General features: G+C 39.9%; 1 pseudogene; it reads left to right on the forward strand.

Moving 5' to 3' along the window:
- LOC149177459 (enolase 1 pseudogene) overlaps positions 1-7315 on the forward strand; it is a 164342-nt pseudogene extending 157027 nt beyond the window's left edge.
- Positions 7316-12394: the final 5079 nt, after the last annotated feature.

Consider the following 12394-nt stretch of genomic DNA (forward strand, 5'->3'; position numbering starts at 1 on the left):
TCCTGCACCTCATTCTGACACCGGGAAGGCCTCCAAACAGGGCTCCAAAGTGCGCGACCCGTTGAGGAAGATGTGCGCGACCCGTTGAGGGAACTTTGCCAGATTTGACCAGTTCAGCCCAGAAAACGCAGTTTAGCTCCAGTTTGACTTTCTGAGGTGGATGGTGATCCTCTTGACTGTACTTGTGGCACTTTTTGGATACTTTTACTCTTGTTTAACTCTTCTAGAAGATTCTTGCATGTAAAGGGTAAAAATTGAATGTATGAACTGGTTTCCAAGTTTATAGAGGCAAGTTGTTTTGACTGCCTATTTTGTAGTGCTTAGTTTAGAAGTTGTTCAAACAGATCCTAGGATAGTGAGCTCGACCCATGGAGGCAGGGAAAGAGGTTAGATCATCTATATTATGTACTTTCATGCTCATTTTCATGGTTGGACTCTTGAGGGAGGAACTATCATTGTATTATTCACTTGTATCTCTGCAATTTGTGGCTAAGGAAGACCAGGGTTTTGCAGTCATCTTTGGGATTCTTGTGGACTCATTGTGTTTATGGTGTGTCTCTTCATGTTATTGTAAGCTATGTTATGTGATTCATTTCCTTTCTATACTGCTGCATATTAAACAAATGAAGTGATAAAGTTAGAATTCATGCTTCCCATGCTCTGCTTTCAAATTTGTTTAATTTCTATGTTTTCTACTGTCTAAAGAGAATTCAGATTCATTGTTTGCTCTCTTTAGCCTTCTTATCTTTCTTCCTAATCACCCACTTCAGCTAAAGACATCTACACAAGCTCCTACCTTGCCCCAAAGAACCCCCTGCAGAAACTGTGTCAAATCCCCGCACCCTAAATTGCAGATCCTCAATTTGCCACCAAAAACCTCAAAAACCCCCAAATCAACCTTTTAATCAGTTTACTAGCCTAATATCAGTGTTACCTTTGATTGGTCATCTCATCTCATTGAAGATTTGCCGAGATTGACCGGAGAGAGCCTTCTCCTGCCCCGTAGGGCTAGCTACGAGGTTGAATGGTTTGATGTAGCTTTGAGATTTGCCTTTCTCAGCCTGAGGTGAAATCTCAAACGCTAACACTATGATCTAGACAAGGAAAAATTCTTAGCAACTCCGGTGTGGGTTAGGTTATTTGGCCTCCCAATGGACTTCTGGGACCTAGAGATTCTAGAGGGCATAGGAAACATGATAGGAATATTTTTCAAAATAGCAGAAACGACAAAAAAAGGAAGATACACCTCATATGCTAGAATATGTGTTTACATGAATATAGTTGACCCCATCCTAGACACAGTAGAACTAGAGTATCATGAACAAGTCTGGAAACAAACCCTCGACTACAAACATATTCCATTCAGATGTAGAAGATATCATGAGTATGGACATCTTTTTAAGGAGTGCCCACTAAATATAGAAGAAGAGGAGTATAGGCACAACAGCAGAGGAAAAACCAAGAAGACAAGGAAGGGTTTCAAGAAGTAAAAAGCAAAAGAAGACAAACAAGAGAGAACACCAGTGGGGGGGAAAGAACAACAAGCCCAGCCCAGTAGAACAAACAACTTTGAAGTACTACAAGAAGAAGAATAAGATAACAATGAGACTCAAACAATGGACTATCAGGGGGAAAAAGGAAAGGAAAGTAGCTCGAGCCAAGGAAAAATAAAACCTAAGAGGAAAGCCCAAAGTGAGCCGATAGAGAAGGAGGAAAAGGAATAGAGGGAGAAGATGAATAACACTACAATGGAAATAGATATAAGTAGGGGAGAAGAATTAAGCGTGGAAGAAAAGGTGCTGAGGAAAATATTAAATGAATGGAGACATCTAGATGAACGATTCATTCCAGAAGACCAAAAATGACTATACAGAGAAAAATTCCAGCAATATCAAGCGAAACAGGGGTAAGGAAAATGGAGATGGAAGAGCAACTAGGCCAGCACCCAAGACTACCCTAACAAAGTGAAAGGCGAAAATAAAAGAGGTCGAAGAAACCTACAGGAATCTATACAGATCATGAGAGAAATGCTAGTAAATACCGGGAGGGTAGTACCGCTATCGGTGGTCTTCCACCAAATTCACCAAGAAACCTAATGATAATCACATCTTGGAATATAAGAGGCCTTAATAGTAAAGGCAAACAGAGACACTTAGCGGATAGGCTAAGAAAAGAGAAACCTCAACTCATGCTGATACAAGAAACAAAAATCTCAATTGGGAGAATGGAAGAAATCCTAAATAAAATAAAACCGAAGTATGAATGTGTGACGATAGATGTGAAAGGTAGTGCGAGAGGCATAAGAATACTATGGAACCCTACAAAAATTACTGTAGATTACTGGATAGGCATGAAAAGAATCCTTACGGGGCGATTCCGGCTAATCGGAAATAGAGAATGGTTTCTAGTCTCTGCGTGTAGAATTTCCCATTGTAGATAAACAAATTATGCTATATACTAAAGCAAAATACAAGATCAAATTCTACAACAAACTTGTGGAAGCTTAATTGATTTTGAGAAAGATCAAATAGAACACATATAATTGAGAATGAGAAAGCAATCACACATGAACGCAGAAGAATACTCTGGGGAAAGCCTCAGCTAGAAACCATGATCTCTGTATTATCATACAAGTGGAAATATGTCTGGATTACACAAAGCTTTAGCTCACAAGCTATCCAGCTCTCAGTACAATCCCTCTACTACTCATAGATAGTCAAAGGCTTCTCACAAACCTTCTTCTCTGCCCTCCAAGCCTCCTATTTCCTTATGTAGTTTCTCTTGGGGTCCAATGTTGCCACCTGTGTGAATTTACCTCTCACACAACACATTAAACTCAAAAGTAATTGCGCAGTCACGAAGGAGATAATTCCTTTTGCATGGATGAGTTTCCTATATAGGAAAAATCCTCCAATTGATAGTACACCGTCCCATCATCTGATCTCAACTGGGTCTCTGACTGAACTGACATGCATGAGTTACTTATGAGAGAATATTCAGTTATCTGAAGTGCAGTAGTTACATGCATGCATGCTTTAACTAACTAAACTCACAATCAGTTCCACAAACTATTGGAATTAATCTAACTAGACTTAACTCAGTTAACTAAGCTAACTAATTACAACTCAAAGTACAACTCATCCTGATCTACTTTAATCAAGGGTAACTTCCTCAATCAAAAGGGGAAACTATTGCATGTCTTCACCTAGACTTCATGTTTGATTTTCTACAACTAATTAACTCAAGATGAATTAATTAATTATTTTACAAACCGCTGCTAAGATCAAATTCAAATTTTAATTCTCAATTTTAGTTTAGGGACTAACTAAAATTGGAATCTATCTAGAAATACTATTTATAGCAATGCTATTTTTAGCATTTCCATTTTTCATTCCTTGTTGCTATGTCCAACACTGGTACCTGAAATTTTATTTATAACAATTCTATTTTTAGCATTTCTTGTTGCTATTTTCAACACTCCCTCTCAACAAGAAAGGCTTTCAACTCGAACCTGATCCTAAACCTTTGGAATGTTCTGCTTGCAACACTTCTTCCAAGTGTTGTTGCTCCAGCAACTCTAGAAACAAAAAATCTCCCAACTGACCTCCCTGTTGGGCTAGAAACATCCTATGATGCTGAAGCTTCCTCTGCCACTGACAAGTGCTCCCTCTTTGACCTCTGAGCTGCTGCAACAATCCATGCATCTCGCACCATTGCACACCTCTTTGTGCCATCTTGCACTGGTGCAACACTCATGTGCCTCTTGCGTTGTTGCAGCATGTTATCTCTACATTGTCTTCAGATTCCTGCACAATATCTCTCTCTGCCACTCCATCCACATCTGTCTCTACCCACTCAGCGAGTCCTGCTACTCCTCATCGGGTCTCCCGTAGCAAGGTCTAATCAAAGAGGTTGGGTACCTCAATGATCTTGCCCCTATTCTAGCCTTCTTGGGACTGTCACTCCACATCGCCCCACCTCCGACCTAGAGGTATGGATGCATGTGATCCCTCTGCCCACTTGGCTTGAAATTTCCCACTATTGGATGTCTCTGCATGAGTGGATGCCTCCACTCGATCTCCTCTCAGCTTCTCCAGTTGTGGCTGCTCCACAACCTCCTGAAGCTACTTCGCCAGTTGTGGCTTCTCCACAATTGTCTAAGACTTCTTCTGGCATTGCATGTTGAGAGGTAATGTACTCTCCCTCTCAACCACCAAGTCTCCATCAGTTTCCTTGCTCCTCAAGGCTTTGCATGCATCTTGAACCTCAAGAGCATACAGGTTCTTGACTCGTGAACTGATCTGCTTCACCTGTCTCATGGTGACGTGTCTAAGGAAAACCTTTCCCTTACTGAAAGCTACATCTCAGCCTTTGTCTTCTAGCATTGCGATCGATACCAAGTTTTTCCTCAATCCTGGCACATACTTCACATTTGTCAAGGTAATGCAAGATCCATGCTCCCTCTGAAAAACATCTATGCCTACTCCTGAGACACTATACTTTTCATCATTACCCATCTCTATGAGTATCTGGAGATCTTTCTCCTCCAAGGTACTAAACAAATTCTTATCGTCGGTCATGTGGAATGAAGCTCCACTGTCAAGAAACCAACCACATCCCACCATGGATGAAACCATGCATGCGATGAAGGTGAAATCCAACTCGAACTATGAGGCCAGTGCCTCACCTTATGATCCTTCCTTGGATCCCTTCTTGGATTTCTTTAGTGGAAAATTTGTAGCAAAATGGGCCACCTCATGACAATGAAAGCATCGCACTTTCGATTTGTCAAACTTCTTCCCACCATAGGAAGAACTCGATTTGGGATGAGAATCCTTCTCCTTCCCTTTCTTTGCCTTACTCGCTAAGCCACAATTTTCATCATCCTCCTTGGATGAAGAACCATCTCTGGTGCTTCTCCTTATCTCCTCCTACATCAAATCCGTCCAAAGTCGTTCCCAATCTGGCAGTTTCTCTCTTCCATTTACCAAGTCTTGGTACCTATGACAACTCTTAGTAAGATCGAGGAGAGCAAGACTCACCACGTCATCATCGATTATCGTGATCCCTACACTTCCAAGCTCATCCTTGCAGGTGGTGAGTGTTATCACTCAGGTTGTTCCCCAAAATATCTGAGAAAAGGGAATATGCTCGAGGTAACCGCTAACCAATCTTTTAGATGTAGATTCTAGCCAATCTGCAGCCAGAGAGGGCTCTCTCTTTATGATTTAGCTTTGTTTTGCTATATGTTAGGCTAGTTATGAAGTGCAGATAGTTGTTTGATGTTTGGATGGTGACATTCAATAAAACAGGGTTGCAAAGTATGAGAAGTTCAGACCATTGGGTTAATGGAGTCAAATGAAAATAAACTTCTAGGTATGGTTTCTTTGGCAAAGGAGGAACTACAGAGCAAGATAATTAGCCATGGAACAATTTTCAAGCTGGAATAAGATGAAATGGAGTCAGGGAATGAAAGGCAGTTAAGAATCTTTCATTATGCTAATAGAGGGAAAGTGTGTAAATATTACCAAGGAGCAATTAAGAATTCCTTAATTATATTCAGGGTGTAAGAACCAGGGAGATAGGAGCAGTCAAGAATTCCTGCCTATGCTAGTCCTGAAGAAAACATAAAAATTGACAGGAATTGAACACAGAGTACAACAAAGTAAATTCTGGGCTATTCTTTTTTCCTGCAATTTAGAACATGATATATAGATGATATATAAAACACAGGAACAGTAAAACAAGAGTTAAAAAGACTTATTGATCCATGAGGTAATACGAGAATTCTGTAACATATTCTTCTGCCATTAATTCCACAACCAACAAGTTCATCAGCAAAGCATTCCAGCAATCTTTATTCAGAAGAGTTCTCAAATCTACAGCGCAGGTCCAGAATGATATTCACCAACCAACCCTCAATACATCTCTAGAGGAGGTATTTATACAAAAAGAGTTACAAAATATCTCATAGGGAAAATATCAAGCAATAACTTTATCCATCTAATTCTTTAAAAAGAAGTAAATGACATTGAAAATAGAGTGCAATGAATGTAGGAGTAATTTCCGCTGTACTGGTTGCCTTAGGTGGTCAGATATATTTGACTTTTTAACTCAAAAAGTCGGCTGGTAGCTATCTCTTTAATTTGCGTTCTTGCGTTGCTGTCTCGGCCCTGTCATCTGTGCCTAATTCTGCTTTAATGTGTTTTGGCGTGAATTCGTTCCTCTGTTGTTTTCCTTTTTATGCTCTGTGACACATGCATTGAATTTGATTATATGCAGATGATCAAAAGAGAATTAAAACTACATTGGTAAAACCTCTAACATGCTCTGCCACCATTGGTCTGTTGGCAACTGGTGTCTTTGTAGTTTTATCAATATTTCATCAGTTTTAGTATACCTGTAGAAATTGGGTTGGACTTCAAAAAGATGTGTTATTTCATGCTCAATATAGAACAGATTTTCCAACTCGTCATATAAGTTTTGTCCAGAGGGAGGTATTATGTCCTCTGTAGTGCTTGATGATGTTGTGATCTGATTGGTAACATATGTATTCACCCTGTGAGTATATTGTTCATGTGTCAAAAGCCTCTGATTGCTGGTTAAAAAACTAGGTAAACCCTTTTGCTGCAAGGTTGTAAACTTTTCTGTAAAAGCATTTATTTCTATCTGCATTTCTTCACACTTTCTCTCCAGATTTTGTATAAAATTCTTCATAGTGAGCACCTTTTTAACTGTCAAAATGGTACATGTTCTGTCCTCGATATCTAGAGCTGGTAGTTGTTCTCTAGTATGAGTATTCAAAAAATGAATTAGTTCGTTGGCCTGCTCGGGCATGTTTCTCAATAATTCTCTGGCCTTTTCAATCTCCACTTGGGCTATTTCTATCAATTCAATTTGCTCATGGATAGTCTGTATTGATCTCCTTTGATCAGTGATGGACTGGCCAATTTTAGTCCACAAAATTGTCTTGATTTCTGATAGAGTTTTATGAAGAGTAAGATCTTTTTCCAAGGATTTTACCTTATTTTCCAAGGCCTTTACCTCTCTTGTTTTTTCAGCCATAGTTATTTTGGATTTATCATAGCTTACCTCTAACTTGGCCAGTTTTTCTTTGGCTTCCTTCAGTTCTGCCATTTGGAGTTCTAATTCTTTTATTTCCTTCATCATCTTTTCCATGCTCATGCTGGTATCTGGTACTGTTGTTGTTGCTGCTGTTTTTGATGTAGTGCTTGGTGTTGTTGATGCCGGATCAGTAGGAGGGACTGTTGTTGTGACTGTAGAAGGAGAAGCTGTAACAATTGGAGCTATTTGAGATGGCTGAGAGGCCAAATCTCCCTGTTTTCCTTGTAGTGCTTCCTCTAATTCCTTCTCTGTTTCTGCCAATCTCTCATTCATCCTCATCAGTAAACCCATCATGTCATCCTCTGCTTTCTACTGTGCAACTTCTGTGGTTTGAGGGTGCATTGTAATCGACAACTTTAATTGTTTTTTGAGGGCTACAATGTCTTCCTCCTTCTTTCATATTAATGCTTGGGTGCCTTTGGGATCCTTGGGATCATGTCCCCGCTCTATGATAATTTCTTCTAAGGATTTAATTCTGTTATCCTTAGCCAAAGAAGAAGCCTTTTCCAATTCCAATTGGGCAGAAGTATTATGTAATGAATTTTGCAATTTGTGAGCTAATAATGCTTTGTCTGCCAGGGTGGAGTACACCATTTCTCCGATTTGTTTATGTAATTCAATATGGTCCATAGGGTGGATGTCTTTAGAGAGAACTTCCAGATTGGTCTTGATATAATCAGCAACTGACTGTGGCTGCTGCATTGTGGGCTTGAAGTGACAAAGGGTCATTTTTCCTTCTTGTATATCATATGCTACAATTAACCTTTGTTGATTTGTGGGGGCCATTCTCAGCAATTGATTATAAAGTTGGATCCTTACTGGCTCATTTCTAGTCTTTATTTCAGTAAATGCTTTCTTGATATCCGAGCCTTGCTTGCTCTGTTGTTTGCTCTGTGGCCTGGTGGATGTAACCTCCACACCATGCTGCCTCTCTAGCTCTTGCTGATATGAGCTAGTTGATGTGTCCAAAATTGGAGGAGTCTGTTGTTCAGTTCTTCCCTCACCTCTCAAGTTGCATGTTGTTTCTTCCGAGAGTTCCTCTTCAGAGTAAGGATTTAACCTTTGCCTCTTTTCCCCTTGCTATTCTGCTGATCCACTTATAGGTGTGTCTTCCTACCTGTCTCTTTTCTTGGCTCTTTCCTCATTGAGAGGAGTTTGTAACACAGGGATTTCAGGTACCTTTGTTTGTGTTGAAGGACCTTTCCCTTGGCTTTGTTCCTTTGATGTATCTGGCTGGTCTCCCATTATATCTTTCTGCTCTGAATGCAACACTTCTTTTCCTTTGGATGTCACTGTAGGTGGAGTACTTTCTTGGGTAGGTTGTTGTGAAGTTGTAGCAGATGATGTGCCCGCTCCAATGTGTTGAGGCAATTTGAAAGGGACCTGTCCAAAAGAGTCCAGGTCAAGTGTTTTTTCAAGCTCTTTCATTTCTTTTTCCAATCTTTCTTCTTCAGTGATCTCTTCAACTAATGTGCCTTCTATCCATTCTTGTTGGTTAGCATATTGTTGAATTTCAGGGATTTTGTGGTGAACATATCCTGTAAGCTTGTTTTTGACTTTTCTATAACTTATGAAATGTTTCGGGTCATATGGTGACCAATGAAAGCTTTGTTTTAGCGTAAGTTGATCCTTTAAAATCTTATCGACCTCTTCCCAGGTTTCCCTTTTATTGAAGATAAAAGGTCCCAATTGATTTCTTATCTTGAGTTGTGCCTTTTTCCTAGCACCATAAAAATGATTCAAATCTGAACTAATGAATTGCCTGAAGTATTCCAGGGCAAACAGTCTCATAGGGACATACTTTGGCAGCTTGTAGGGGGATAGTAACAGCCATAAATCCTGATCACTGTGTGATTCTGGTAAAAGTACCAGTCACCTATACTGTAGTCCTTTGAGAGATGCAAAATTTTCTGCATTTCAGTAGAGAGTCTGGCAGGAGGAGTTGTCAATAATAAAGAAGTAGTTGGATATATGAACAATTCAACAAACTCACAATATGTATAAGGGGAGTTATGGACTTCATGGAATACTCAGGTCCATAATATCACAAACCTCCTTTCTCCCTTGAGGTTCAACTTTCTAAGGGGAATTTGAAAACTATCAGGTTGATTGTACAACAGTAAATGATATATGTAGGATGTGTATTTGAACACTCTTTCTCTGTCCAGACTCATGAATTGCTCATGGATTTTATTGGCTATGAAGTTGTCATAATCATATTGGACAACAGGGGGCTGTCGTGGAGTGAATATGGACATTAACACTAAGACAGTTTCATCAATATGCTCACTGGTTTTGAAACCCAAAATATATGAAATCATATCAGTAATGAATACACCAGCTTCATTGAAACAGACCTGATTAAAAGGAGGTGGATGAGTGGGTTGGCTTTCTGGTCTCATGAATAATTGAGGTATTCTGGTTATCTCTGAACTGGGCAGTTTGTCACCTTGGTCAAGCAAGAATTTCATGGTGAGAGGGGCTAGAGGCTGAATTGGCTTAAAATGCAGCATCTCATTTATGGATTGAGGGGTAATATAGAAGAGGACAGTCCCAGATGGAGCCATAAATGCTCTTTGTATGTGGTCATAATTTGCACAGCACAAATGGATGAGGTCAGGCAGCACATTTACTGAAGGGAGGTAGTAGATGGGCATGTTGGATTCCCAAATTCCAAAGACATCAATATTTCTTCTGTAGCTATTCCTAATTTCACAAAAAGCTTGAAGGTGGGGCTTGTCACCCATCATATCCTTGATTTGGAAATCCCTGTCAGCAAGGGGCATCCACTCCAACTCTTTATGTGGTGCATTCAAGGGGGCAACATTCAGGGCCACTGGAGCCTCCATTTTCAAATTATTTTATGAGTTTTTTAATTGGAGTTAGGGGCTTTTGCAGCAACAGTAGGGTAAAATGATAGTTGGTGGGCTTTTATGCGGAAATTGCAGACCGAAACAGGCTTGAATTTTAGCTAAATGGGCGAAATTGCAGAGGGAAACACAGTTCACAGGATTTCTTTGAAAAAATGGGTAAGACAGTGATGTTAATGCAGAGGTGTAGAGGCAGCATTGTGATTTTCATTCAAATTTTGGTTATGCGGGCAATTTTTACAGAAAAATTTGGAAAAACAGGGTTTATGAGAAGAATTTGGGGTAAATACTTGTTTTACGTATGCCCTGTGCATAATGTGGGTGGCGGACCGAGCTAAGGAGCCAAGCTGTGGAGAGAATTTCATTGGGTGGAAAACTGTGTAGTGAAAATGGCATTTTGGACGTCGAAAACCATGCAAACACCGCACAGAAGAAACAAAGTGAAATGGACAAAATTGACGTTTAACGGCTTTTTAACAAAAATTTTGACTTTGGCGGGTTTTTGGCACTCTTTGGTCGGGTGACATCAGCATGACGTCATCTTTGTCGGGTAGCGGAGGGTACGGGAGGTGACTTGGCACTGACGTGGCGGACAGGGCGGAGGAAACAGTGGTGAGGCAGCAGCTGACGTGTGTGCTGACGTGGGCAATGACGTCAGTGGCGGGGAATGAGGGCGGTTTATGGTTTTATCGCACCGCTTGTTGGGTAATGGCGGTTTTGGGCGGAGCGGACGCGATGAATCGTGGAGGCGACGCGTGGAATGTGTACGACAACAAAACCGCCGATCTCCCAGAGCCTAACTTTTGGTCATCGGGGAGGTCGCGATATGCATACGAGCCGTCCGATCTATAGGATCGGATCTGACGGTTGACGGGATGAGGAGCTGGCAGAGAGGTATGGCGCAGATCCCGCCCATATAATATTCAAGGTTTTGTAATGTTTTTGGGTTATAACCTTTGGTTATTGGGTTTTTGTGGGTGCGGTTATTTATTTAAATAGGTGTTAAATAAATCCAATATGTTTTGAGCGCGACGAGTTGTTATATGGTTCCAGTTGAACCAATAATCCCCATAAACCTTAGTATATAGCTATATTAACCCGGGGGTTGGGATATTTAGGTTTTTCAGGAATTTTATGTTATTTTATATAATAGGGGGAGGAGTTTAGTGTAGGGATTTATATAATATATGTTAGGAATTAATATGGGTCTTGAGAGGAAGCGCTAAGTTGTAGAGTTAAGAACTTAGGCTTAGGGAAATGAGAGGGTTTTTAAGCAACAAAGTTGGATAACTTAGGCTTAAGAGAAGATAAATGTTTTACACAAGAAATGTGGCTTTATTCTTTAAGCAAAATATCATTTTACTTAAATCTTTACATGAAGATGGAGGGTATTTGAGAGTATTGAGCAGATCTCAATCTCTTTAGGGGAGGTTAGTGAGTAATTGTTGTGAGAGGAATGAGGGGAAGTTAGACATGCAACATCTGATTTGTCACCATATTTTGCCAAGGTAGATATGATACCCTTGAGATGAATCATCTTTGAAAGACAATATTATTCATGAACCTGCTTCTGCAACACCAAAATTACCTACCCATTCTGCTACACCTAACATTTTTTCTTCATTTTGTTTGGGTGCATTTGAACTAGCAAACCCTGATTCTCTTCTTTTCTTTTAGCTGCCACCCTATCTAAGTCTGCCCTTATTTCTTCCAAGGGCTCAGATTTAGCTGTTGAGACCCTTTGCTTCTCTACCTAACTATTTGTCTACCAAGCTTGAACTGTTTGGACAGAATTTATTCTCTATCTCTAAAGCAAGTAAATTCAAACACGGGGAGGCCAAGATTGAGTTGTTGGGCCATCCATGAAGTGTGACAGAAGTCACTGATTGCACATTCTAAATTTGTTTGCAAAAAATAGGATAGTAGTGGAATTTTGGACTAGCACACTTTCCTGGTGCTTTCTTTGGGGTTCATTTTCTTTGTTCTTGACCATTTCATTCTTTTTCCCTTTGATTATTCTTTTACGGCATACCCTCTTTTATTTTTTTATTTTTTTTATTTTTGGGAAATATGGAACCTTTGAAGCATGGAAAGGATGATCATATTTGGCATTTTAACAGTCAATCATGAAATATGACACCTATTGGTATAGGAACCTAACAGTGGCTCCACTTTGGGATGGCTTTTCCAGATGAAAAGCCAAGAATAGCAGGTCAGATGGCCTTATATTCAACTCTTGCTGCAATCTGAAATTTCCTTCTGCTGTAAACAAACAAAATTGTATCTCTGTGGCATATATACATTTGTCATGAGCTGATTTGAACAGAATTACAGTTCTATCTTTGATAGTTTGTCTGAGTATTTGTCATCATTTTTATATCTCCCAAGTATTCTTCCTT

This window comes from Pinus tabuliformis, chromosome 4_1 (assembly GCF_031772625.1).
Source record: "Pinus tabuliformis cultivar Carrire ecotype Pingquan chromosome 4_1, CPIR1, whole genome shotgun sequence".
Lineage (NCBI taxonomy): Eukaryota > Viridiplantae > Streptophyta > Pinopsida > Pinales > Pinaceae > Pinus > Pinus tabuliformis.